Source organism: Lissotriton helveticus, chromosome 3_2, assembly GCF_964261635.1.
Source record: "Lissotriton helveticus chromosome 3_2, aLisHel1.1, whole genome shotgun sequence".
NCBI lineage: Eukaryota > Metazoa > Chordata > Amphibia > Caudata > Salamandridae > Lissotriton > Lissotriton helveticus.
The window spans coordinates 32,591,918-32,618,282 of NC_136062.1; the positions used below are offsets into that span (position 1 = coordinate 32,591,918).

Below are 26,365 nucleotides of genomic sequence, written 5' to 3' on the forward strand. Positions count from 1 at the left end.
GCTCTTCAGAGCTGCAACACCCCAAACTACGAGATTTACAAACTCGTGCAACCGTGGATCACTATAGTAACATGTATGTTTTACCACCCTGAATGAGCTGCAAGAGGACTGCTTTGAATCGGGGGTGAGATGATAAAATCCTCGCAATATGTTACGCCCTTGTTGCTGAGCCACATCAGTGGACAAATGTTTTAAAAATGATTTCCAGGTAAACACCTCTACTTTTCTAGAGTGCCCACACGTAAAATAGTGTAGAAGGTCCGTTTTCTGCAGAAAGTATTTAAACTAAAAGAAAAGTCTGTGCTGACATTCAGTAAGAACTCTCACGTCACATAAGATCAGTATCCTTGTTGCCACAACTTAGAGCATGCCAAGGCGGCACATTATACTGTAGCCCTGTGGGATGTCTTTGTCTAAGTTTCAGATCCTTGTTTAAGATTTTGTTTGTAATAACCCCACACACACAACCCCAACCACACACCCCCACCCCCGCACCTCCACCACAAACACACAACCCCATACCACACAATCGCCCCACACACAACCACAACCCCCCCACACACACACACAACCCCCCCACACACATACAACCCCCAACACACACAACCACCTTACACACATACAACCCCCACACACACAACCCCACCCCCCCACACACACACAAACCCACAACTACACAACCCCACCCCCCACACACAGGACCCCCCCACACACATGACCCACACACACACACATGACCCACACACACAACCCCCACACAGCCCACACGCACAACCGCACACACACACAACCCCCCACACACAACCCCCCACACACAACCCCCCACACACAACCCCCACACACAACCACACACACACAACCACACACACACACACAACTCTGCACACAGAACCACACAACCCCACAACCCCAACCCCACAACCCCACACACACACAACCACACACACAACCCCACACACACAACCGTCCCCACACAACCCCCCCCACACACACACAACCCCTCACACAACCCCACACACACAACCCCACATACACTGTAGTGTAGTTCCTATAGTCCCAATAGGCTCTGCGCATTGGAATAATATCTTCAGTAGTGTAGACGTAGTACTGAGGTTAACTAGGTCTCTACTGACTATATTAGACTTAAGTTTTTTGCCAGCTAGCTCAGAGTTCACTAGAAACTTTCTCGAATAAGCGAGGAGGAGTTTAACCTCCCTGGATAGACAAGAAGGGATTTAGTTTCTGACAACCATAAAACATGACAACTTTGCTCTCCCTGATTAAGAGTATATCTCTAGAGTCGTGTGAAAACAAAAGACAGCTATTTCACTCAGTCAAAGGTGCGTACTTAGTTTCACCAGATTGCAGAGAAAAAGAGAGACGGACGTTTTCAATAAAAGGTGTTATTTATTGAGCAGTCTCTTTCCTCATACAAGAGAAATGAATTGCTACAATTGCAATACTTATAGTTAAGTAAAGTGCATACAGTAAAAGCAGGATTATGAAATAATACTGTAAAAGCATTGATATGGTTTCTTAGCCATATGATACTTTAAAATGGATAAAATAGATACATACATATATACATTGACTAATCGTACTCAACTGGTGCTTCTAACTACGCCTACCCCGGTGTACCTGACCTAAGCCTAATACGTGGGAAGGAGTAAGTAAGTAGCAGTTTTAAGTTAAGTTTGTTTTGCCAAGAATCAGACTCAAGAATTCTCTGTAAGGGTTTAGTCAGTTCAGTACCTCGGTATTAGAAGGCAGGAGGTCTGGTATCTCTCTCTCAGGACTCGGTATCCCAGTCACCCGCAAGGGTAAGCTGGAAACGCCGGAGGCTGGATTTCTCGGCAGGAGAAAAGACAGCGTCTTTCTCAGCGCGTCAAAAGGGAGGGGCAGCGTCCGTGGGCTCTCGCATCAGCTGGGCTCTCGGGCAAGTAGTAGCTGCTCCAGATTCATCACCACCGTGTCTTTGCTTAAGGCAACGTTGGTATATTTATACCTGACGTAAGGCTGGACATAAGACGTCAATAAGGATGTCACTAAGAACTGGTCGTTCTTACAGTGCTTTATAGAAGTTCTCGGACGAAATCAAAACAAAGCAGCGGGGATTTCCCAGGTTGCTGGAGGCTTGGATTTGTTTAAGAACTCGGTGTGCTTTCTAGGGGGCTGGAGGAATAGGCTTGCTTAATGTGACAGCATGCGCTATGACTGAATTATGAAAAGGGTTTCTATGCCGTTGTAGGGATATTATTGATTTATAACCACACAAGGGCAAAGAATAGGAATATCGATTCAGGTACCTAGATAAACACACTACAACACAACCCCCACACACACAACCCCCCCACACACAACCCCCCCACACACAACCCCCCACACACACAACTCCACACACAACCCCACACACACACAACCCCCCCACACACACAACCACAACCCCACACCACAACCCCCCACACACAACCCCCACCCCCTCCCCATACACACACAACCACACACACGCAACCCCCCACACGCAACCCCTCCCCACACATATCCCCCACACACACAAACAACCCCACACACACACATACCCACACACACATACACACACACACACACACCCACACACACACACACACAACCCCACACCCCCAACCCCATACCCCCCCCACACACACACACAACCCCACACACACACACAGCCACACAACCTCACACCAGGATAGAAAAACACAGCATAGCAAAACAAAACATAGTATAGCATAACAAAACACAACAAAACATAGCATAGCACAACAAAACATAGCATAGCACAACAAAACATAGCATAGCATAACAAAACATAGCATAACAAAACACAACAAAACCTAGCATAGCATCACAACACATAGCATAGCATCACAAAACATAGCATAGCATCACAAAACATAGCATAGCATACCAACACAAAGCAAAGCATAACAAAACATAGCGTAGCATAACAAAACACTACAAAACATAGTATAGCATAACAAAACATAGTATAGCATAACAAAACATAGCATAGCATAACAAAACATAGGATAGCATAGCATAGCATAACAAAACAAAGCATAGCATAACAAAACATAACATAACCTAGCATAACAAAGCACAGCTTAACAAAACACAACAAAGCATAGCATAGCATAACAAAGCATAGCTTAGCAAAACAACAACAAAACAGAGCATAGCATAAACAAACACAACAAAACATATCATAACATAGCCTAGCAAAACAAATCATAGCATAACAAAACAAAGCACAGCATAACAAAACACAGCAAATAGCATAACAAAACAAAGCATAGCATAACAAAACAAAGCACAGCATGGCATATCCTAACAAAACACAACAAATATAGCGTAGCATAACAAAGCATAGCATAGCATATCGCAACAAAACAGCGTAGCATAGCATAACAAAACACAACAAAAGATAGCATAGCAAAACATAGCATAGCAGAACAAAACCTAGCATAACAAAACAAAGCATATCATGACATATCATAACAAAACACAACAAAACATAGCAAAACACAACAAAACATAGCATAGCATAACAAAACACAACAAAACATAGCATAACAAAACATAGCATAGCAAACCATAGCATAACAAAACAAAACATATAGCATAGCAAAATGTAGCATAGCATTCCAAACACAACAAAACATAGCATAGCATAACAAAACATAACAAAACAGCAAAACAAAACATAGCATAGCAAAGCATAGCATAACAAAACAAAACATATAGCATAGCAAAACATAGCATAGCATAACAAAACATAGCATAAGAAAGCATAGCATAGCATAACAAAACACAACAAAACATAGCATTACAATACATAACAAAACAAAACATATCATAGCATAGCAAAACATAGCATAGCATTCCAAACACAACAAAACATAGCATAGCATAACATAACAAAACATAGCAAAACAAAACATAGCATAGCAAAGCATAGCAAAACAAAACATATAGCATAGCAAAACATAGCATAGCATAACAAAACATAGCATAAGAAAGCATAGCGTAGCATAACAAAACATAGCATAGCAAAACAAAGCATAGCATAGCATAACACAACATAGCATAGCATAACAAAACATAGCATAGCATAACAAAACATAGCATAGCATACCAAAACACAAGAAAACAGAACAGCAGAACAAAGCATAGCACAGCATAACAAAACAAAGCATAGCATAACAAAACACAATAAAACATGGCATAAAAAACATAGCAAAACACTACAAAACATAGCATAGCATAGCATAACAAAATACAACAAAGCATAGCATAACAAAACATAGCATAGCAAGGCATAGTAAAATAAAACATATAGCATAGCAAAACATAGTATAGCATAGTATAACAAAACACAACAAAACATAGCATAGCATAACTAAACATAGCATAACAAAGCATAGCATAGCAAAACATAGCATGGCATAATAAAACACAACAAAACAGCACAACAAAACATAGTACAGCATAGCATAGCAAAACATAGCAAAGCATAACAAAACATAGCATATCATAACAAAACATAGCATAACAAAGCATAGCATAATAAAACACAACAAAACAGCATAGCATAACAAAACATAGCATAGTATAGCAAAACACAACAAAACAGCATAGCTTAACAAAACACAACAAAACATAGCATAGCATAACAAAACAAAGCATAGGATAGCAAAACAAAGCCTAGGATAGCAAATCAAAACATAGCATAGCATAACAAACAAAGCATAGGTTAGCAAAACAAATCATAGCATAACAAAACATAGCAAAGCACAACAAAACATAGCATAGCATAACAAAACACAACAAAACTTAGCATAACAAAACATAGCATAGCATAACAAAACAAAACATATCATAGCATAGCAAAACATAGCATAGCATACCAAACACAACAAAACATAGCATAGCATAACAAAACATAGCAAAACAAAACATAGCATAGCATAACAAAACATATAGCATAGCAAAACATAGCATAGGAAAGCATAGCATAACAAAACAGCATAGCAAAACAAAGCATAGCATAATAAAACACACCAAAACATAGCATAGCATAACAAAACATAGCATAACATTACCACAACATCACTGAACTCCACAGCATCACTCATTCGCCACAACAGCATCACTCAGCGCCTCCACAGCATCAATCTGTGCAACCATTCAACAACAACTGGTTCAAATATGTTCTCTCAATGTTTCAAGCTTTATTACAAATGTCACAAAAATATGTTAATATTTCACTTCTGTTCTTGGATTTTCGGCACAATGAAATACACTGAGCATAATCTTCACAAAAGTTATTTACAAAAGTTTAAGCTATTGCCATTATAAATTACAATCACTTTTATTTAAGTATTAGTTATTGAAAAAAATTAAAAGCCATTGTTTTTTGTAATATCAATACATGTAAGTCACGTAAATACAACACATATTGCATTACAAATGCTATAGGTGTCACATTTGCGAAAGTTATAACTATTGGCATTGTAAATGACAAAGCTATTAATTTAGCTATTTTCAAAACCAACACCTAAATAAAACATTTGTCCTTTACAATACCAATAGCTCAAATGTTCCTAATGTGAGACCTATTGCATTGCAAATGCTTGTTTTTTCAGTGGCCCCCGATGAACGAATGTTAAGTCCCGAAATGCATAGGGCAAGCAACGACAGTCATCGCAAGAATTTACATTCAAATGTGTGAATTATGTATATCATGTGAACATAAGATGTATTGAAAAGTTGTCATTTTGTTTGTAGAATGAATGTGATGTAATGCAAGCAAATTTACTTATGACAATGCATTTTGGCGAGAAAATAATGATCTAAGCATACAGAAAGATTTATGAGTATGTATTATTTATTTAGACGGTACAAACAATCAAAAATGAAACGCAAAGCAGAAAAAATTGTGTTTTTATCACACACCTCAAAAGCAGTACACGTTGGTTGTTATAACTAGTCATGCCATGCTGAATATGTTGTTTTTGCTTATTACTTATTCGTAAAATGTGTATAAAACCATTGGTTTTGGCGATGAGCCAGGAGACTTTCCTTTTTCCTTTCAGATGCGGTCAGTGTTTTTTGTGACTCTGACATAACGTAAAGACTTTTCAGTTGCCTCACCTGACATGTTGCTTATTAGGAATTGGAGTAATTCTGATTTCTATGTATTCTGTATCTGAGCCTTCATGGCATATATTTAGCATTTCTCTTTAGTACTTGATTTTGAGAATTCTTGTAACAGAACCCTTTAAAACTTTTTATTGGTCTAGGACTCCATTTTTAAGTGGCCCCAGTCACTATTTTAGTACTCTAAGTTGATTTATGGGACTGCTGTCTTCAACCAATAGGAAAAAACATTATTTACAAACGTTTTAGGGCATTAAAGGCTGCTCTTGCATGGAGCAGTGAATAATAAATGAGTGGCCCCTGCCACTCATTTTATTCTGGTTTTTTTATTTTTGTTTTTAAATGTGCTCACCTGGGGCACCCACAGCATATTCATATGTTGGTGGCCTTTGGGGAAGCCCCAAGGTCCCTGCCAGTTCCCCAGCCAGTACACATTGTGCTGTTATCTGGAGCCAGCCCTTTTACTTTGCTTCTGCCCGGGCGAGAGCAGCATTTTTCTCTGCTCCAGCCTGGGTAGGATCAAAGCTGTGTTCTCTACCAGGGAGAGTGTGGACAGGGAATAAAGGTTAGATTCCCTGCCTGCGCTCTCCTCAGCTGGAAACACAGCAGTGTTGTGGGGGTTTCGGGTTACTGAGACCCTGCAGCAGCCATCGCAGCATGGGGGATGGGGGTTCCGCCCAGGCCGGTGTACATCATGGGGAGGAGAGGGTGGATGCTTCATTCCCCAAAATCTAAATCTCGACCCCCAAGGGATGGGTTTCCTGAGATCTTCTTAACACTCATGGAGGGGGATTCATGTCCCCTATCAAATAATTTAAATATTGGCGCCATCTCCAGAGGTCTCAAGGTCAGAGCCATATCCCCCACCCAATCGAATAGAAAATGCTGAGTCCTCATCCTGAGCTCTAGCCCACCCGGGGAGCTTATTTTCAAAAAGTGGGTAAGGCTGCACTTTAACCCCTTCCATGCGGCCGCTATTCTGCGCCTGTGCGGCAAAATCGCGAGTGGGCGGGTTTATTACGGCCCCCAGCCGTCATCAGCACATGAGCCCCGTAGTGCATGACGGCTGGGGGCCGTCATCAGCATGGAAGGGGTTAAAAAGAAATGGGACTGCAGATCCGTAAATCCTCCGCTGATCCATTGTCCATTGTCCCTCTGGGCACCCCTCACCCCAATCGATCGGGGCTAGAGAGACAGGGTAACTCTGCTCTACCCCACAATATGTTTTTAAAACAAAAAATAATTCAGGATAGCGGATTGAGTACTTGGGTACTAAAATGGCTACTGCCACATCTTTGTTGGTGTGGCAACAGGCAATCGGCTCTTATCTCTAGATGTTTCAGATCTGTTTTGCTGTAATGCTGTTTAATTTTCCTATAGAAAATTAAATTACGTAAAAAAAAAGTTTTGAGACTGGCCTTTTTCTCAGCCCCCACTTTACGAATAATCCCTAACATTTCCAGGAAGATGCCAAAGAGGATGAACTTTTTTTAAAAAAGTATTGTGAAGAATTGTCAAACCGTGGCGAAGTTATTAGTAAGCCAAATAATCCTTTTCCTATGGAAATGCAGTCCTCACTATCACTACAGTGTGGCGACCACCATTGGGTGATATAGAGATACACATATAGATAGATATCAAGAGATAGATATTGCCCAGTGGCGGTCACCACTCTGTAGGGGTGTGTGTGTGACTCTGTAGGGGTGTGTGTGTGTGTGTGTGTGTGTGTGTGTGTGTATATAGATGGAACAACAGACCACAATCAGTGATGAAATCATGAAGAAGATGAAAATATATAAAAATGACACATCTATAAAGGATTTATTGGTAAAAATGGAAAATAACTTACAAAATTATATAGTAGAATTAACATAGAGAAAAGCTTGTAAATTCACCAGGGACAGGCTGGATTACCCATATGGCCGAATATTCACTTTCGTGAAGAAATTAGATCATCTCAAAATGAAAGGAAAGGTGAAAAGCACGCTGGAGGAGATACAAAACGAAAGTGCAGTGAGATCAGATGCAGGATCAAGTGCAGATGAAACACCCTAGTCCACCAATACTCCAATTTCTCACGCCATGGAACAGTTTGTTTTCAGTCAGGCGTGGATGGAGGGGTGGGAGCTCTCACTCAGCTGTCCTCTTGGCCATGGCTCTATGTACCTATTTATAAAGTGCTCCAAGGTGCTTTGGAATGCTAAAAGATAATCGTAGGCAGGCTGACTGTGGTGAACAAGCATTTGCAATGCAATAGGTCTCGCCTTCGAAAAAGTTAGAGCTATTGGCATTGTAAATGAAAACTTCTTATTTATGGGTTTCGACGAGTCCGGGCTCGTCGGGCAAAATTGAATTGAATTGAAAATTCCATTTGTATAGCGCATAACCACCCGAAGGCCTCGCAGCGCTAGGGACTGAATTCTGTGTGCGACTGCAGGGAAGGATTAATGCGCTTTTGAGAACAGATGGGTTTTCAATTCTCTCCTAAATGACATCAGGTTGCTGTTTTTCCTGAGGGACAGGGGCAGGGAGTTCCATGCCTTCGCCGCTGAATAGGTGAAAGAGCGGCCGCCCCATCTGGCTCTCTTGATTTTTACTTTGGTTGCCAGGTGCAGTGAGGCTGAACGTAGGGTTCTAAGTGGCACATACGGCGGTATTAGAGGGTACAGTACTGCCGGGCCAGTTTGATGAAGGGATTTGTGCAGGATGCACATGGCCTTGAATAATGTTCTTGAGGCCACTGGAAGCCAGTGAAGCTCCTTTAGGGCAGTTCTCGCCGACTGCCAGCGAGGGATATTAAACAGTAGGCGGGCGGCGCAGTTTTGAGTGACCTGCAGTTTTTTTGTCACTGTTGCCGGGGCCCCAAGATATAAAACATTTCCGTAGTCCAGGCGGGAGAGAATCAGGGCCTGGACCATGACCCTCCTCGCCTGGAATGGGAGCAGGGGGAGCACTTTCCGGAGCATTTTCATTAGCCCCACGCATACCGAGGCAGTGATAGTAGCTTGAGACGAGAAGTCTAGCGCTCTGTCCAACCAGACTCCCAGACTCTTTATCTGCTCTTTAGGAGGGGGGGGAGTACCGAGACACAGAGGCCAGTCATCCAGGAAGGAGGTAGGGGAGGAATTACCAAGCACCATGATCTCGGTCTTCTCCCCATTGAGCTTGAGGTGGGAGAGTTGCATCCACCCAGCTACAGCCTCCAGACATGGACCCAAAGTGTTCGACGAACCCCCCTCGTGGTCCAAAGAGACCACGAGTTGAGTGTCGTCTGCATAGGTGACAATCCGCACACCAAAGGGGAGAACGATCTTCTCCAGAGGCTGCATATAAACATTAAACAGCGTGGGGCTCAGGGAGGAGCCCTGAGGAACCCCACAGCTGAGAAGATGTTTTGATGAAGTCGCCTCGCCTTCAAATACCTGGAAGAAGCGTTCCTCCAAAAAGGAGGTCAGCCACAACAGGGCCGCGCCCGACACTCCCAAGCCACTCAAGCGATGTAATAGTGTGGCATGGTTCACAGTGTCGAACGCGGCACTGAGGTCCAAGAGTATGATAGCTGTTTTACCACCTTGGTCCATTATGGCTCTCGCTGCCTCCGTAACCGCTAAAAGAGCGGTCTCAGTGCCATGTTGTGGGCGAAACCCTGTTTGGGAGACCTGAAGCAATTTGTTGGACTCCAAATATTCCCCTAATGCTTTGTTGATATGCCTCTCCAGCAATTTGCTCATCCATGGAAGCAGCGAGATAGGGCGAAAATTGGATAGGTTGTTAGGATCCAAATTCGTTTTTTTTAACAGGGCCCTTACCATTGCACACTTCCAGGCGGCTGGTACAGAGTTGGAGGTAATGGAGGTGTTAAGAGCCTCCAGCAAACAGGGGCGGATGGTGTCCATTGCTTTTACTAAGGTCTGGGGAGGAGCAGGGTCATTTGGAGATCCTGAAGTAACCTGCTGAGCAAGAGAATCTAAAGTATTAGGGTCCAGGAGAGGAAAGGTAGCCAAGGAGCAGGATGGAGGCAGGTCTGAGTCTGAGGTAGGCAGTGGATTAGTGCCCCCATCATTTGCTGCTAATTGGGAATAGATGGCCTGAATCTTCTGTGAGAAGAAAGTGGCAAGATCCTCACAGCGGGCCTGCGCCCCCTCTGATATAGGTCTCTCAGCAGGAAGAGATATCAGAGATTTAGCGATCTTAAAAATTTCCCTAGGTGAATTGGCTGCCATATTAATTTTATTTTCATAAAATTTGGCTTGAGCAAGTTTTATCTCCCTCTTGTAGTGCATTATTACTGCCCTGTACTCCAATTTTTTAGATTGAGAGCGGTCTTTCCTCCACGCTCTCTCCGCTTTCCGGCACGTTTGTTTCAGGGCCCTAAGGGCAAGCGAGTACCAGGGGGCGACTTTGGGCCTTCTGATTATTTGCAGGGAGCGTTTTGGAAGGACTCGATCTAGAGAGTTGGAGATCCAGTTATGAAAATTATGGACTGCTAGGTCAGGATTCTCCGTTTTTTGGGGCAGTTGTTCAGAGAGGGCCTGTTCCCAGGTGTGAATTGGAAGCGCACTCCATTTCCTACCCCAATGCCTAATATGAGGTGCAGAGGTAGTGGGAATGTTGATAGACCATGTAATGGGAATTAGACAATGGTCAGACCATGGCAGTAGTACTGGTGTTTCCACCGAGAGCGTGTCCAAATTACTGAAAACATGGTCCAGCAGATGGCCCCTATTATGTGTCGGCTGAAACCCCTTTTGGGTCAGACCAATGGCTTGGAGGCTAGAGCGGAGATCGTTAGCAGCGGCATTGAGGGGGTCGTCTAAATGCAGATTTAGATCGCCCAGCAAAGTGAAGTTGGCGGAGGTAACACATATATACATCACTTGCTGCCTCCTTTGGATTACTTTGCAATATTTGCGTGTTTGTAATGGCACTGTGTTTGGATACTTAAAACGTGCCACGAACCCCGCACATCAGAATGGTATGACCCGAGCTGGCAGATCGGAGCTAAGGGATTGGTAAACAAACAAGTGACACACTCTGGGGAAACACCTGGAAGTCCTTAAGTGGAATATTTATTATTCATCTGGTGAAACCGAGCGCCGACCCTGCCGCTTACTATCTTAGCCCATGATCGGGTGGACCATCAGGGTGCCACATGACAACCTCGAGGAGCAGAGTATGTGTGTGAGCGAGGGAAGACAATAGAGGCAAGAGGAGGAGAGAGGGGGATGAAGGGGGTAAATGTAAGGAAGAGGGGCGGAGGCGCACACGTGGTAGTGGTAGTCTAAGAGGGAAGGGGTTTGCACAAGGGGTGAAGGAAGAAGGGAGATGTCAGGTTATAGATGGGGGTAAATCAGGGCTGAAAATATAGGAATAAGGACCGTGGGCAAAAGAGCGGGCGATTTAAGCTAAATAAATGGTGAAAAGAAGAGGCTTCTGATGGTAGAAAAAGACATGGTAGACGAGGGAGAAAAAGAGCACAAGAGAGGCTGGAGGAAACACGGTAGACAAGGAGACAGGACAAGGGCGGGGTAACAATGTGTGGTGAAGGGACACAGTAGAGGGGCAGCGGAATGGAGGAGGGATAGGTAAGAAGAAAGGGGAAAGGGTGACGAAGGGAGACTGGGGCACGCCTTCCGTTTCTGTGCGGCCGCAGTCCTTACTGGGAGTCCAACAGCGCCTTGAAGACTGAGTGACTTTTCCTCTGCTGCAGGACATTGAAGAGCGAGGCACTGTGTACACTGCACATGAAGATCTGTGAGGTGAATTTTAAATACAGTCCCGCCACCAGGTATTTGTAAGCACCAATTTGTGTATGGAAGCTAATTTCAATAGAACGTTGCAAGACCACGTAATGTTATTGTAAATAACTACATGTAATTTAATGTGCAAAAAATACACTCTCACTGTCTAACATTGTCACTGTTAGACAGTGACGATACTAACAGATCGGGGTGAGTTGGAGGGAAGGGGCGAGAGAGACTCCCTGCTTGGCAACCATAAGAGGCAGAACCCCCTTCCACCAGAAACTGACATGGGAGAAAGGTGGAGTGGTTATGGAGACTTGCTCCCCCCCCGAAGTAACCCCAACTCACCACTCAGGCCCGTGGCCTGCTGCAGAAAGTCTCCCGAGGTGCCATCGATGACTTTGACGCTGCACTGGCTGGTGACGGCTAGGATGGCGTTGAGTGCCGGGTGGTAGTTCAAGCTGTACAGCCCTTCTTCGTCGAAACTTAGGCAGCCATCCCGCTCCGACAGGTTTGCTTGTCTCCCTTTATACTTCAAAATGTCACTGCCAATTTAGCCACGGTTCTGGCGATTCTAGTAAATCCATAAACACCATAACTTGAGTCAAGAGCAGCCTTTTCCTCCACATTACTTTTTCGAGAGAATCCATCCAGCGGGTGTATTTTGTTAACAAACTGCATGCAGTGTATTCTATAGGTAACTCCGTTTGCATACTGGCTAGTGAGGTACGGGGGTGGGGTGGACAGAGGGCGTGGAGGTTCGTGCCTAAATTGATCTTTTAACGCTGCCTCACTAGTAGCCAGGTTCAAGCTCTCAGTCTTCGGTGCAGCGTGGTGCTTTTGATAAACGATAGATGGCTCTGGAGCCCACGCTTCCATCTCAGGCTCTGTGTCGGCGGATGAGGGGGGAGGATGGGCTGGAAAGGAGGCAGGCCGGTAAGGGAACGGGGAGAGCGCTTCTGAGGGAGTTGAGGCAGCAGGGAGGGGAGGGCCTTAAGGCACACACTATTCTCTTTACTTTCAGGTCAATCTGGCCGTAGCTGACTACGCGAGTTCAATTGAGGGCCATCGCGGGTCTGTCTCCTGAGAGGCCCTAACACAGAGAGAGATGTCTTAAAACACAGCAGAAGGAAAAGAGCACTGTTTCCAAGAAGTTGCAAACAAAGGGTTGCTTCTTCGAACTGGAGCCTCGTGGCAGTCAGGCAAGTTTGGCGAGGTTTTTATCCCCTGAATGTCTCACTGGAACACGTTTGCTACTAGTGCGTGAGAGTTATTCAAACAAGCCCAAGAAATGCCACCCATGTAGAGTACAGGCCTGTCTTCCATGGGGGAAGCAGGGCATTTTCTCGAAGCTGCGCTCGGATGACGAACATGAATGATTACATTTCGCAGGACCCCTTCGAATTTTGCCGGGAGTTGCTTTCCCCACTATAGAGAAGGTTGCCTTTGTACTTGGTGTGAGAGATTTGCACACGTCACCTACCAAAATTAAAGAAATATATGTTTTTTCTATTTCTTTCATTTTGGTATAATCGCGGCACCCGCACTTTACTTATAACATTTTAAAAGTAAAGTGCGGTGCCGCGATTATACCAAAATGAAAGAAATAGATGTTTTTTCTATTTCTTTCATTTTGGTATAATCGCGGCACCGGCGCTTTACTTATAACATTTTAAAAGTAAAGCGCGGGTGCCGCGATCATACTAAAATGAAAGAAATGTCTCTTTTAGAGCTGTCCCACTTGAAAGGACTGCCCTGCTGGCGTAAAAGGTTTATTATCTTCTTCATGGGGCCATCTGTTTCGCCCCATAAAGAAGAAAAGAAACCTTTTACGCCAGCAGTAAGTCGGGGAAGTCCATCCGAATGGGAAGGCTCTAAAAGAGAAAAGAGTACGTCACTGTGACCTCTTTTCCAATGGCTGGCCACTGTTTAGCATGAACGGTGACGCCAGCCAATGGAAAAGAGGGGCGGGGCTTAACCCTCGCAAGTGAAAGTACCCTAAACATTACATCTCGCCAGTGAGACTGCGCATGTGCGCAGCCTACGCTAGCCGAGACCTAAAAAGGTAATGGGAGAATGAAGAGAAGAAAGGCAGGTTGTTGGACCTGGCCCTTTTGGCAGGTTCACCCCGAAACTTTTTGCTTTTTCCTAGCCTGTTTCTGTGACCTGGTGTTGGTGATTTTAGGCCTTGGCGCACTTTTTCACTGTGGTACAGTGTAAAGTGCGTGAGCTCTCTGTGTATGTGTGGTGAGTGACCTGCCCTCCCATAGGAATGAATGGGGAATATGTATGCCCATGGTAGTTCCTGATGTGTGGGGAGTGCAGGGTCGAGTTTGGTATGTGCGAACTCGTGAGATTGAATGCTGCGTAATGATATATGCGGCATGATTGTGTCTAGTGTAGAAGTGCCACTGTTAGAAGTTGGCATATTTGTGTAATCTGTGCCTGGCGTGTGATTGGCTGGAGCCTGGCTCCAGGAGTGAGCCTAGGCCTGCTTGTGGATTGACTGTCTGGTTTGAGGGTGACAGGGGCTGCAGAGCCCCCAGGAGGTTGTCTGAGTCAGCCCGTGGATGAAAGGCTGCATCTGCTGCCAGGGAAGTGGGAGGAGATAGCACCTGGGAGTGAATAGGGCTGTGCCTGCCTGACCACAATGCTGGCTCCACCTCCCGCTGGGCGACTGTCACCTCTGTCCCTGATACTGAAAGAAAGAAGGAAGCCAGGAAGCCCAAGGGCTCCAGCAACACCCAGAACTGGTTTAGCCCGGGCTCAGGGCCCACTTGCACAAAGACTTCAAAGAACTTCAAAGACTTTTAGGGGTATAAGAGAAGGACCCCTGACAACAGAAAATTAGATTCTACAATCAAGAGGAACCTCTGCTGGAAGAAGGACTGCTGAAGAACTAAAGGAAGATTGCCTTGCTGTGTGCTCTAAGGGCTGACCTGTTCTGCTGACCAACTGAAGCTGAGGAGAAGAGGGACTTTGCTGTGTGCTGTGTCCCTGCTTGCTTGAACTACAGAGACTTTGCTGTGTGCTGTGTCTTTTAACTGAATCTCCAAGGGCCTGAGAAGAGCTGGCCTCCTATCCTGGAACCCAGGGTCAAAAGGTTCCATTGCAACTGAAACTGCTGAGGAGATCGTGTGGTGTTTTGCCCCAACGCGTGTTTCTACTTGCCAGCTATGGGAGACGATCGTTGCGCTCATCGGCACAAATTCATGGGTGAGAGGAGGCCCGTGGTGCCTTCCTGCATATGGAATCACCCCCGACGATCTGCCGGTTTAAAGCGGTCCAGCCGCGACCTGTGGCCCCGAAAATCTCTTGCCGCCAAATCACCGCCGCGGCCCGGGGCCAGAAACACCCTCCAAAGTTGCCGTCTTTGATCCGAGTTGCGGTAGCCGCGCTCCCATTGGCCCAGAAGAACGAGCCCCCTCAGTGATCGCCGCGCTAGGATTGGCCTAGCGCCGCCGCGTCATCACTGAGGCTGCATCCCGATTGGCTGATTGTGCGTGTGTCAGGAAGGGCCTGTCCCGGGAGCCGCACTGCCATTGGCTGACTCCCGGGCGTCTGAGGAGGCTCGTCACGAAGGCCGCGACAGGATTGGTCCGCGGGACCGGGACCCCAGAAGTAGCTGCCGAGAGCCGTGTTTCGAGCGCCGAACCGGGGAAGACTGACCCGACCTCGCCGAGGGAGCAACGTGAGTGCCCTCTGCCCCTGGCCTGTTTGTCCCTGCTCGGAGCGCTGAGCTAGCTCCCCGCCGCTCCCCAAGGATCTGAGTTCGGGCGGAGGGCTGCTGGGACCGGCCGGGGCCTGGAGTGAGTCTGTTCTGCTCGGCACGGTGGTGCCTGAAGTCATATGGTGAGGCGCGCTCGCATGAGATTGGGCGCAATAGTTTGAAGGCCAGAGTATTGAGTTAATTACACGCTGGCATTGCTTTATTTAACCATTTGAAGAGCCGAATTGAGAATAAATCAGAAATATTATTTTTTTATATATATACTTGTTTACAGAAACTTGAGACTATCCTTTTATATAAGAACTTCCTAAATTCAAGTGCAACCATCACGATTAAGTGCAACCTTTTACCAGAGAAGCAACTATAGTGTACTGTTGATTTTTATTGCTGCAACTAAATAAAGTTATATTTTTATAAATATACTTACCTGTGTGGTCTCAGTTTGTGGTGGATGGGGAGTCATTGTTTGTGTTAAGTGCATTTATTATACACATTGCCTTGGGGATAAGCCGGTCTGCTCGAGCCAAGCTAACAGAGGGTGAGCAGGGGTTATCTACTGTGTGTATTCCGTCACCCTGACTAGAAGCAAGGGTCCCTACTTGGTCTAAGGTATCTACCTCTGCCAATTAGAGACCCCCAGATCTAACACAGGTACAACAATGTCTTGAGTGTTTTTTGAAAAGCAGAAAATTAACTTTGTTTGTGGAGGTCGGTAGACAGGACATTCTATATTGTGGGTCAAATATATTGAAGCGGGTGGCCACCAATACAAGCCAGCTTTATCTTAGGGACTTGGAATAACAGCTCTTTGCTGTATTGTAGTATCCAAGAAGCCTCAAGTTTCTGAAACCTCTCCTTGAGTCAGAATTTATCCAGGCTATAGAAGACTCCATGCATAATACATAAGGTTTTTATAATGTGGTACTGTCAACACTTCTGTGATGTTTTAATATGTTGTTTACCTGCAGCATCGGGTAGACCAAAATAAATCATTACAATAGCCCACACAGTGCCGGGCACAAGCAGAAACAACCTTGACATGAAGAGATTTCGGTATGCATGGTACCGCTTTCCTCAGAGTATGCACTACTAGAGAACAGGCAGAAGAAAGTACTTTAATTTGTTAAGTAGGGGAGAGCTTTTCATTTATCCAAACTCCTAGTGATTTGACCTTTGCTGTGGAAGTTGGTCTGTTCCCCATTGTGGGGGGAAAATATAGTCCTGCTACCGTGTTTAGGTCGAGCCTACAGCACATGCACTGTAGAATGACCAGTTTGTACTTTGTGGGCTCTGGAGTATTGCCGCAGGACTTGTCTGTTTCAGCTATTTTACTTTCTGGTTAGGGATTTCTTTTCTTTTCAACAGCTGTACTTCACATGTGCGAACACTTATTATTTCTGGTCTCTCCCGATGACAGCTGCTACGGACTAGGGGTGGTGGAGCGGGGGTGGGGGTGCGTAGGGAGGGAAGGAGTGAAATAATAAAAAATAAAGGACTTACTTTTTTGCCGATGACCGCCGCTTCTTCTTTCTCCGTCCTCTGTGCATGATAGGAAGAACACAGTCTCCCAGAATCCCCTGGCCAATCGCAGCGGTGCCTTAGCAGCGTTGCGATTGGTCTGAGCGCCGTGGTTCCGAACTCAGTCAGTGGCTGGCAGGCTGTGCATGTTCTCCACTCAGGCTGTAATGCAGCCTGCAGGGAGAACATGCAAAGTGCGCATGCCGCTTTGGCAGGAGAATCAATTTGCACCAGATCAAGCTCTATTCTATGTGATTAAGTGGCCAACTTCTTTCAGACCAAAATTCAAATGGTCTATGATGAACTTGTAGGGAGGGTCCCTGCTCCTAACACAGCCCTTATCTACGGAGGACACTTCTCTTGTCAGTGGACATAGAAAAACACTCTGTTACTATCCACAAAATCAGGGTCCCAGACAGACCCCTGTCCCCCCGATATAGTACATCTGGCCTCGGATAACATTAGTACTAAACTAGCCCCACTTCTGAATAATGTCATGAGGTCAGGAACCTTCCCCGCTTCCTGGAAGAAAACCTGCATTAGACCGATTCTAAAGAAACATTCTCTAGACCCTTCCGAGGTAAAAAACTACTGGCCTACTTACTGCTTGCTGCCAAAATCCTAGAAAAGTCAATCAAACAAGAACTAACTGGCTGTCTCGACACCAATGACCTTCTCGATCCCACCCAACATGGCTTCAGACCACGGCACTCCACTGAGTCAGCTCTAATTATGGCCACTGAGGAAATACGCAGACCGCTGGATGGGGGAGGAAGAGCTGTCCTAATCCTACTTGACCTATCAGCAGTGTTTGATACTGTCAATCATCTGGTATTAACACAGCGGCTGAAGGCAATAGTAATTACAGAGGCAGCCTTAACCCTACTTACGTCGTTCTTCACTGCGAGAGAACAGAGGGTGTGCTGGGACAATTTTAAATCTGGGAGATTCTCTCTTCCTTGTGGATTTCCCCAAGGCTCAGCATTGTCGCCAACGTTGTTTAACATCTATGTCACACCTCTGGCCAAGTTGACTAAGGCTCATGGTTTCCGCTGGTATCATATGACGATGACACTAAGATTGTTATCTCTATTTCTTCTAATGTGGATACCATGGCTGGGAGATTTCACAACTGTCTGATGCACATAATGGGGTGAATGCATCAGAACTACCTTAAATTAAATACAGACAAAATGGAGGTCATAGAGTTTGGGAAAGGGCCATCACCCTGGAACTAATTTTGGTGGCCAGCCAAAGCAAGTCACTGCCTGAACCCCTCGGTAAAAGCAAGGAACTTAGTATTCCTGTTGATGACCAACAAAACAATGCAGGACAGATCAACCTTTTGACATCTTCTTGCACAAAATGTTACGTTTTATTCCCCTGGATCTCAGAAAATCTGTTTTAGTCGTACTAATTCTCTCACAAATTGACTACTATAATGCACTTTTCCTGGGCATAGACAAACGCCAACTGCTAAAACTTCAATCCCTCAAACGCCAGAGAGCGAGTGCTGCTCCATATTCCCAAATACCACCATATTTCTAGCAGCATCAAAGAGCTTCATTGGCTTCTGGTCAAGCAGTGCATTGAATACAAGGTGCTATGCCTGGTGCATAAAGTATTATATGGCAGTGGGTCATCGGACCTACAGAAACTTTTCCAATAGAACACCCCACCGTGGAATCTTAGATCTGCCAATAAAGGACTAGTCCAGGTCCCCAAAATACAAAAGGCTAGTTGTGGAGGTAGAAGCCTCTCCTAATGAGCATCCAAGCTCTGGAACAAACTGCCAGTCTTCATTAGGCTACAACCTACTAGACCCCTGTTTAGAAAAATGCTTAAGACCTGGCTATTCCATGTACAGGAATGAAGCTTTCTCACTGAGAGTCTTTACACGTTTCGTCGCTATTCTCAGAGCCAAGACACCTTGGTATTTGTGGGCTCTACACGTTCTTACTTACTTACTGATTGCCTCCCTGACACAGCAGGTAAGAGCGTAAGGAGGCCGCTGAACCCGAAACTCATGCCACCAGGGGTGTACAGACCCCCATACTCTCTTTGCTACGCCACTGTTAGGTTGGTGTCTTATAAAATGTCACTGTTTCTTAGCCAAGGAAATAGTTGAATCCAACAAGTAAAATACTGTATACAACTAAATGGTTCTCTTCCCTCTTTTTTGGACTATTCCAGGCAAACCGTCTCTAACCAACCAGGAAGCAAAATCCCTGCTTTGGGGTGTGTGAGGTTAAGTGGAATGTTTGTGACAAGTGCTATTACTTCTTACATTATTGTAGGTTCTTGCAGAATGTAAGCTTCTAATACAAGGTTTAGTTAAGTGATGCTCAAACTGTTTTTCAAACTGTGTAGCCTGGAGCGCCAGCACTTGTATTGTGGTGTCATTCCAATTTCCGTCCACGTACTTGCTTCCTGACAGAATATTTAATGGTTCCCACAAAAAACAAGCATTTGCAGTGCAATATGTCTTGCATTATGGAAAGTTTGAGCTATTGGCTTTGCTAATAAGAATGCAACGCCAATAGCTCAAACTTTCAGCAAGGCAAGACCTATTGCATTGCAAATGCTTGTTTTTCTTGTTACCTATTGGGGAAGTTCAATCTTGTTGAGCATCAAAACATTCTTTCACATCCAGACATGCATGTATGTCACACTGGAGTTGATGATAAACGGGTAGTTGGGCGCTTCCTAGTTGAGCATATCAGCAGCTAAGTGTAATCAGCATATTTTACAGCATTGCAGCTATGATATTTAAAAAGGTGATGTAGTGGGACAATCAAGACATTGTATAATGGGTGTGACAGCGAGGAGAACTGGGGCACTCTACTCATAACAACTGTTGAAATAGTAGGGTGGAAGGACAGGGCTTGAACATGTTTGGTTATGAGTTGAGCAAACCATTCTCAAACTGTCTTAAATCTGTTTTTAAAGTTCATAACTGTTAAGTCTTCATACAGAATTTTTCATATGTCGTTTGTTGCCAATAACGGTGTATTTTCCATACCCCTGCCCTGGCGGTAACTAAAATGCTGCAAATATAAACCTCTGTCTTATAAGAAAGAGCCGAGTTGGATGGTCCCTATTTTCCATTATTTTCCTTAAGCTAGTAAAGCAACACGTTAGATTTTTTCACTAAAGAATAATACAGACGTATTACCTTAATTAGGAGGACCAAATGGGGAAAGAGACGCTTGACAAATGACACTTTCCAAAGGTCAGATGACAGCAAGGTGTAAAAAACTTCTATAATCCGACCACCATTAAACGCCGCAACAGACCTAGTAACCAAAACGTGGCCCAAGGCATGAAAAGAATTGACTTAAGACTGTGAGTATGTTAAAGAACTAAGTGCTAGGACTAGAGGCTTACAGGCCACTACTTTGTAGTACTTCAGCATTTATAGTCTAAAATCTTTTTTAAGATAATGTGTAATGCATATGCAAGCCAGTATTGCATGTCAGCTGCACACAGTACAGTGGCGAATGGTGGCTTTTGAAAGTGGTGGGCGTAAAGGTCATCTTTGGCTGTCACCGAGTGAGCAAAGCATGCGGCGCACACTAACGGACCGCAGAGGGTTCCAGGCTAAAGAACGCTGTCTCCGTGTTCAACAGGCAGGCACGTGTATTCATTCAGCTGGGCTGAACATTAACATAATCCCAAAACATATTTTTGAAGGGGTAAGAAGGCAAATTGTAATGACTGTGTTAAACAATTTAAGTAAATGATGGATAAATATTTCGGATTTTGCCATAATTTACACCGTTACTAGTGCATACAGTTGCAGAGCTGGGCCAATCTGTTGTCGTTATATTTTCACTTTGGTTTGCTGAGCTTCCGTGCAGAAGCTGAAATTTCACTGTAGTCCATATCACTGTAGTCCATATCACTGGACTAGTGTGCAGGTGTGCACCTCTGGCAGGCAGTAGCCACCAGTGCCCCGCACACTCTCTGCTCCTAGCACAACATCTGCTTTATTTCATTGAATGCAAATGGGAAAGTATAGAGAAAACATGTGCACAGTTGATTTGTAGCGGGACACTTTTCTTTCTTTGAGCCCCCCTCCCCTCCTTAAAAACATGTTTCCTTCACTCTAATTTCCGAACAGCCTCCTAAGCCGATTTAAAAGAGCAGAATATTTAGGCTTTTTCTTTGCTTCAAAAGTTTAAAACTGAATAGCGAAAAAAATCCTTCCATCCTAAATTAGCACTCTACTGAGTCAGCAGTAATTATGCCCCAAAGAGATTCGTAAAGTGATCGATGGTGGGGGAAGAGCCGTACTCTTCTTGCTTGACCTGTCAGCCCCGTTCCATACTGTTAATCAACAGGTATTGACGCAACCGCTGAGGGCAACAGGCATTGAGGGGTCTGCGAACAACTGATAGATTGGGACAGTCTTCAGTCTCAAAATTCGGCATCCCATGTGGTGTTTCTCACGTTGTTTAATCTTTACATTACCCCTCTGGCCAGACGAATAAGAGATCATAGTCTGATGCTTGTATCGTATACAGACGATACCCACATAGTGGTATCAGTAACCCAAAATGTGAATGAGACGGCAGTTAGGTTTAGGAACTGCCCAAAGAATGTTATGCAGTGGATGAGCTCAAATTTTTAAAGCTCAACATGGAAAAGTCAGAGGTGATCGAATTCGGGCGGAAGTCTTCAATTTGGAGCCAAGTATGGTGGCCCACTGAGTTTGGGAACTGCCCCATTCCCGTAACTAAGGCCAGGAACCTTGGTTTCATGTTTGAACGCAATCTAAAATTTGCCCAACAAACAAATCGGGGTTCATCTGCTTGTTTCTACACGCTGAAAAACTTCCGCAAAATCCTTCAGTTTATCCCCTTAACCCTGAGGAAAACGGTAGTCGGGGCCTTGATACCTTCCAGAATCGATTAGGGCAATGCCCTTTACATGGGAGCAGACAAGGGCCAGATTGCCAAACTACAGTCCATTCAGAACACGATGGCCCGGGTGCTTTGTGGTCTTCCCAAATATCACCCTACCTCAGCCTCTATTAAACTGCTCCACTTGCTACTGGTTCGGCAGAGAGTGGATTTCAAGGCTCTCCGTCTTGTACACAATGCCTTGTATGTAGTGGATGTGCAGCTGCTATTCAAACGTTATTCTTCTCAAACAGGACCATCTTTAGGAAACAAATAAAGACCTGGCTCTTTCCCAAATTGGCAGATTAATCAGTGTGGGCCAGCATTTTTCTCACTAAGCGCCAAGACGTCTTGGCATTCATGAGCTTAATAAATAAGTCAATCAGTCATTTAGATGCCTCAGAGTTGTAGTGGTAACTTCCAGACTAGCTGTGTAAAGTGAATAGTTATGAGACATTCATTTTAAGGGTGGGAAATGGTGTACCAGATAACCTAGAATAATCACTGCATCAGGTTTAACTTGTGTCTTATGTGGTCAGGGGGTCTCCTCATAAACACCAAACATGGTGGAGGTAACAATAGCACAGGGTTCTTATAGCTGGTTCATCATCTTTCGCTTATGGTGGAGTGAACAAGCTCAGATATTAGGAGCCCTGAAAGCAACTTCAGACGAGAGAACTAAGTGAGTGTGGTTCACACCCACTTACAACCACCAGCAAAGAACCTCCCAAACTGCGCAACCTGTAACATGCATAAGAGATGCCCGCAGTAATGGCGGACTCTAACTGCAGACAGGAGGGCTCTGTAGCATGCAGCAGGGCCCGGCATGCCAGTACATGTAGTGCTCGCAGCATGTGTAAGGGAAGAGGCCATGTTAACCGTATAGCCACCTCCGTGAGGATCCTGCACATGCAGCATACCCATGAATAGGCAACTACAGAGCTGGCGTATCTCCGAGGTTTGCTTACCTTTGAATGAGGCAACCTCAGAACTTGTATGTCTTAATAGGCAACTTCTGAGAGGGGCACATCCATCTGAACACATCTAGCCATCCTTATCGATTCACACCTGATCCCATGCCAGGGCATAGGGGCTGGGGAGGGTCCACAAACCCTGAAGCCTTCTTGTCCAAGGAGCTCTCTTGACATTGTACAAAGTCAGGTCAAGCTGCTGAGCAAACCCTGCACCAAGGTTGAGAGAGAGCCTCTTTCCAACCTGCGGTGCCTCAGTCACGTTCACAGTCTGCACGAGAGCAGAGGCCTGGCCTGGGGGAGTGACTCTAAGCCAATGCAGACACTGCTCCGGCTGTTACATCAGTGCCTGGATTGGCTAGGGCAGGGGACATTAACGCTCTCACTGAGACTGGAGGCTGCAGCTTTGAGTCACTCCCAGCTCATTGAAGCACAGGTGGAGCAGCCTCTAGCGTGCATGTTGGGCTGGCCAGAGAAAGCTGCCGTCCAACCCGACAGGCGCAAATGAGGCCAAGTACCTGCAGGCTGCAGAGTGCTGCTGCTAGTGTGCTAAGTAAATACTATCTGCCAATATAAGCCCCACCCTCAGCCCCGCCCACACTAGCTTCACCAGGACGTGCCTCAGGCGATCGTCCACACTGACAGACTTAATGTTAGTAGTTACATTTTATATAATTTGTTTAAACTACTAACCTTTATTTGTCTTGGCCAAAATATGAGTGGGGCAATGCTCCTGCGCCCTAAGGAATGTACCGCCCCTGTACAGGTACGGACTGGGACAATTGCTTAGTTATTGATGGCCAAGCATTAATCGCCACAATATAAACAGCGTGGTAAGAATCGAACTAAATGCCTGCACATTGGGAAACGACAGATAATATTTAGGCAGTTAGATTGCATGTCCTTATTCTTTTTCTTTTTTTGAATCTATAAGAGTATTGTATTGTACTGTAACAGGAATTTCTAAAGCGCGACTATCCCTCTGAAGAAGTATCTTGGTGCTGCGCAGACGTAGATGAAAGAAGGTACAGGTAAAGAGTTGCCTTGGGTAGATTGAAAAGAGTTAAATGAGAGAGAAGCATAAGAGAGTCAGGGGCTCCGAAGATCCAAGTTTTTAGGAATTTCATGAAAGAAGCTTCAGATTGTATGAGTCGAAGTTGGCTGGGGAGTGAATTCCATGCATTTGCACCTAGGACAGCTACTGATCTACCTGCTCTAGTTTTGAGTTTGAAACAGGCTGGTTTTAAGAGATTAGCTGAGGTAGATGTATGAGTGCGTGTGGTGATGTAGGGTGAGAATCTAGATCTTAGAAACACAGGTCCAGTGGCCCTGAAAGCTCTAAAAGTGATGACGAGTATCTTAAGTAGCACTCTTTTGTGTATGGGTAAGCTATGCAACACTTTTAAAGCTGCATATGCTGAGGAGCGACATGGCAGCTTAAGTGTAAGGCAGGCTGCTGAGTGTTGAACGGTCTGAAGTTTTTTTTTACGATAGTTTTGTTAGTAACTGCATAGAGGCTATTGCAGTAGTCAAGCCTAGAAGTTAATAGAGCTGCTATGACATTTTTTCTTGCGGTTGCTGGGAGAAGGTTAACAACATTTTTCAGGGATTTAATCAGTTGAAAACACTTCCCTGCCACTGATAGAACTTGCGGACGAAAGGATAGGGTAGGATCAAATTTTACCCCAAGATTGTTTGCTGCCGCCACAATATTAGGTGGCGGAGGGGTGTTTAATGGCCACCAGCGACTGTGGGTGAAGGTGTTGGTTTTGCCTAGGAGCATGATTTCAGTCTTTTCTGAATTGCACTTCAAGTGATTCTGCTTCATCCAATGAAAGACTTCTGTGAGACAACGTTGGAAATTTACTTCAGCATTGGTAGATTGTTTATCTAATGTTAGGATCAGCTGAGTGTCGTCTGCATATGATGTAGTATTGATGTGAATGATGATATCAGTTCTATAAGTGGGGCCATATAGATGTTGAACAGTACTGGACTCAGTATAGATCCCTGCGGGACACCTATAGGCAGAGTTTTCATGGCTGACTGTTAGGGCACGAGCGTGGTTACTTACTGACGTCCTGTGAAAAAGGATTTGAGCCAGGCCAAAGCAGTTTAGGAAATGCCACATGCGTTGAGACGATGTAGCAAGATCTCATGGGAGATGGTATCAAATGTAGATGATAGATCTAACCAGATCAGAACTGTATTTTTTCCTTCATCCAAGGTGGATTTAAAGCTCTCCACGGTTTGTAAAAGTGCTGATTCTGTGAAGTTTAATGGCCTAAAGCCTGATTGAGTTGTTTATAGGGTGTTTGTGGTTTCCCAAAAGGGCGTAAGGTGACTGTTGACTATTGTTTCATTCATTTTACTGAGACAGGGTAGTAAAGAAATGGGTCGGAGATTAGAAAGGGTGGGAGGGTCTGCCAGCTGTTTTTTCTGGAGGGGCCTGACTGCTGCGTGATTTTGCAGTATGAGGGTACCCCTGCTAGTGAAAGTGATGCATTGATTATGCTATTTATGAAGGGGTTAACTGTGTCCACCATGGCGTAAAGGATTTTTGGGGGGCAGGGATTCAAAGTGGGATCCTGATTCGCAGGAGAGGATAGTTTGGCGGGATTTTTATATAGTAATCAGTTGAAATGAATGTAGATGATATGCATTATTCTGGGTTTTAGATTTGGGGTTAGTGGTGAGGGGAGGAATTTCCTTAGTCGGCATGGATTTTTTAAATTTTCTGTTCAAAGAAATCCGCTATTTGATTACTTGGAGACTGTGAGGGAGGGATTTCTCATTTGAGTTCTTTGGGATGTGTGAAAGATTTAACTATCTTAAAGATGAGTTTTTTATCAGAGTCAGCTGAGGCAAATACTTTGGAATAGTACACTTTCTTCTCTAATCTGATTTGGCAATGATAGGTTTTTAAGGCTAGCTTAAACTGGGAAAGAACTGATTTATAGTTTCTGCGCTATTCGCGCTCGAGCTGTCTACATTGGAGATGTTGATCTATCAAATTTTGTGTGAACCAAGGGGAGGAGTGATTCAGAAGGTGGGATAAAGTGCTCTCAATATCATAATTTCTGATACCACCAGTAGATTCATCAGATGGGTATTGGGCATATTCCTGACCTTAGTCTTGCAGCTCCTATCTACATTCAATTCTAGGGTCAGTATGTTTAAAATATTTGAAGAATATTTTCAAAATCATTGTCAGTCAAAGCTCGGGGTGCATAGAAATGTATGGGCCCCGTTGGGATGGGGAACGCCTGCTAGGGGGTGCTGACCTGGATCTTGCGGCCCAGGTTGTTTCTGGATCTT

The 26,365-nt window shown here is 44.8% G+C and overlaps 1 protein-coding gene across 5 annotated transcripts in view; it reads left to right on the forward strand.

The window, feature by feature from the left end:
* The window catches only part of ATP8B4 (ATPase phospholipid transporting 8B4 (putative)), a 4,589,528-nt gene that overhangs the window by 248,488 nt on the left and 4,314,675 nt on the right, over positions 1-26,365 (forward strand). The window lies entirely within an intron of this gene.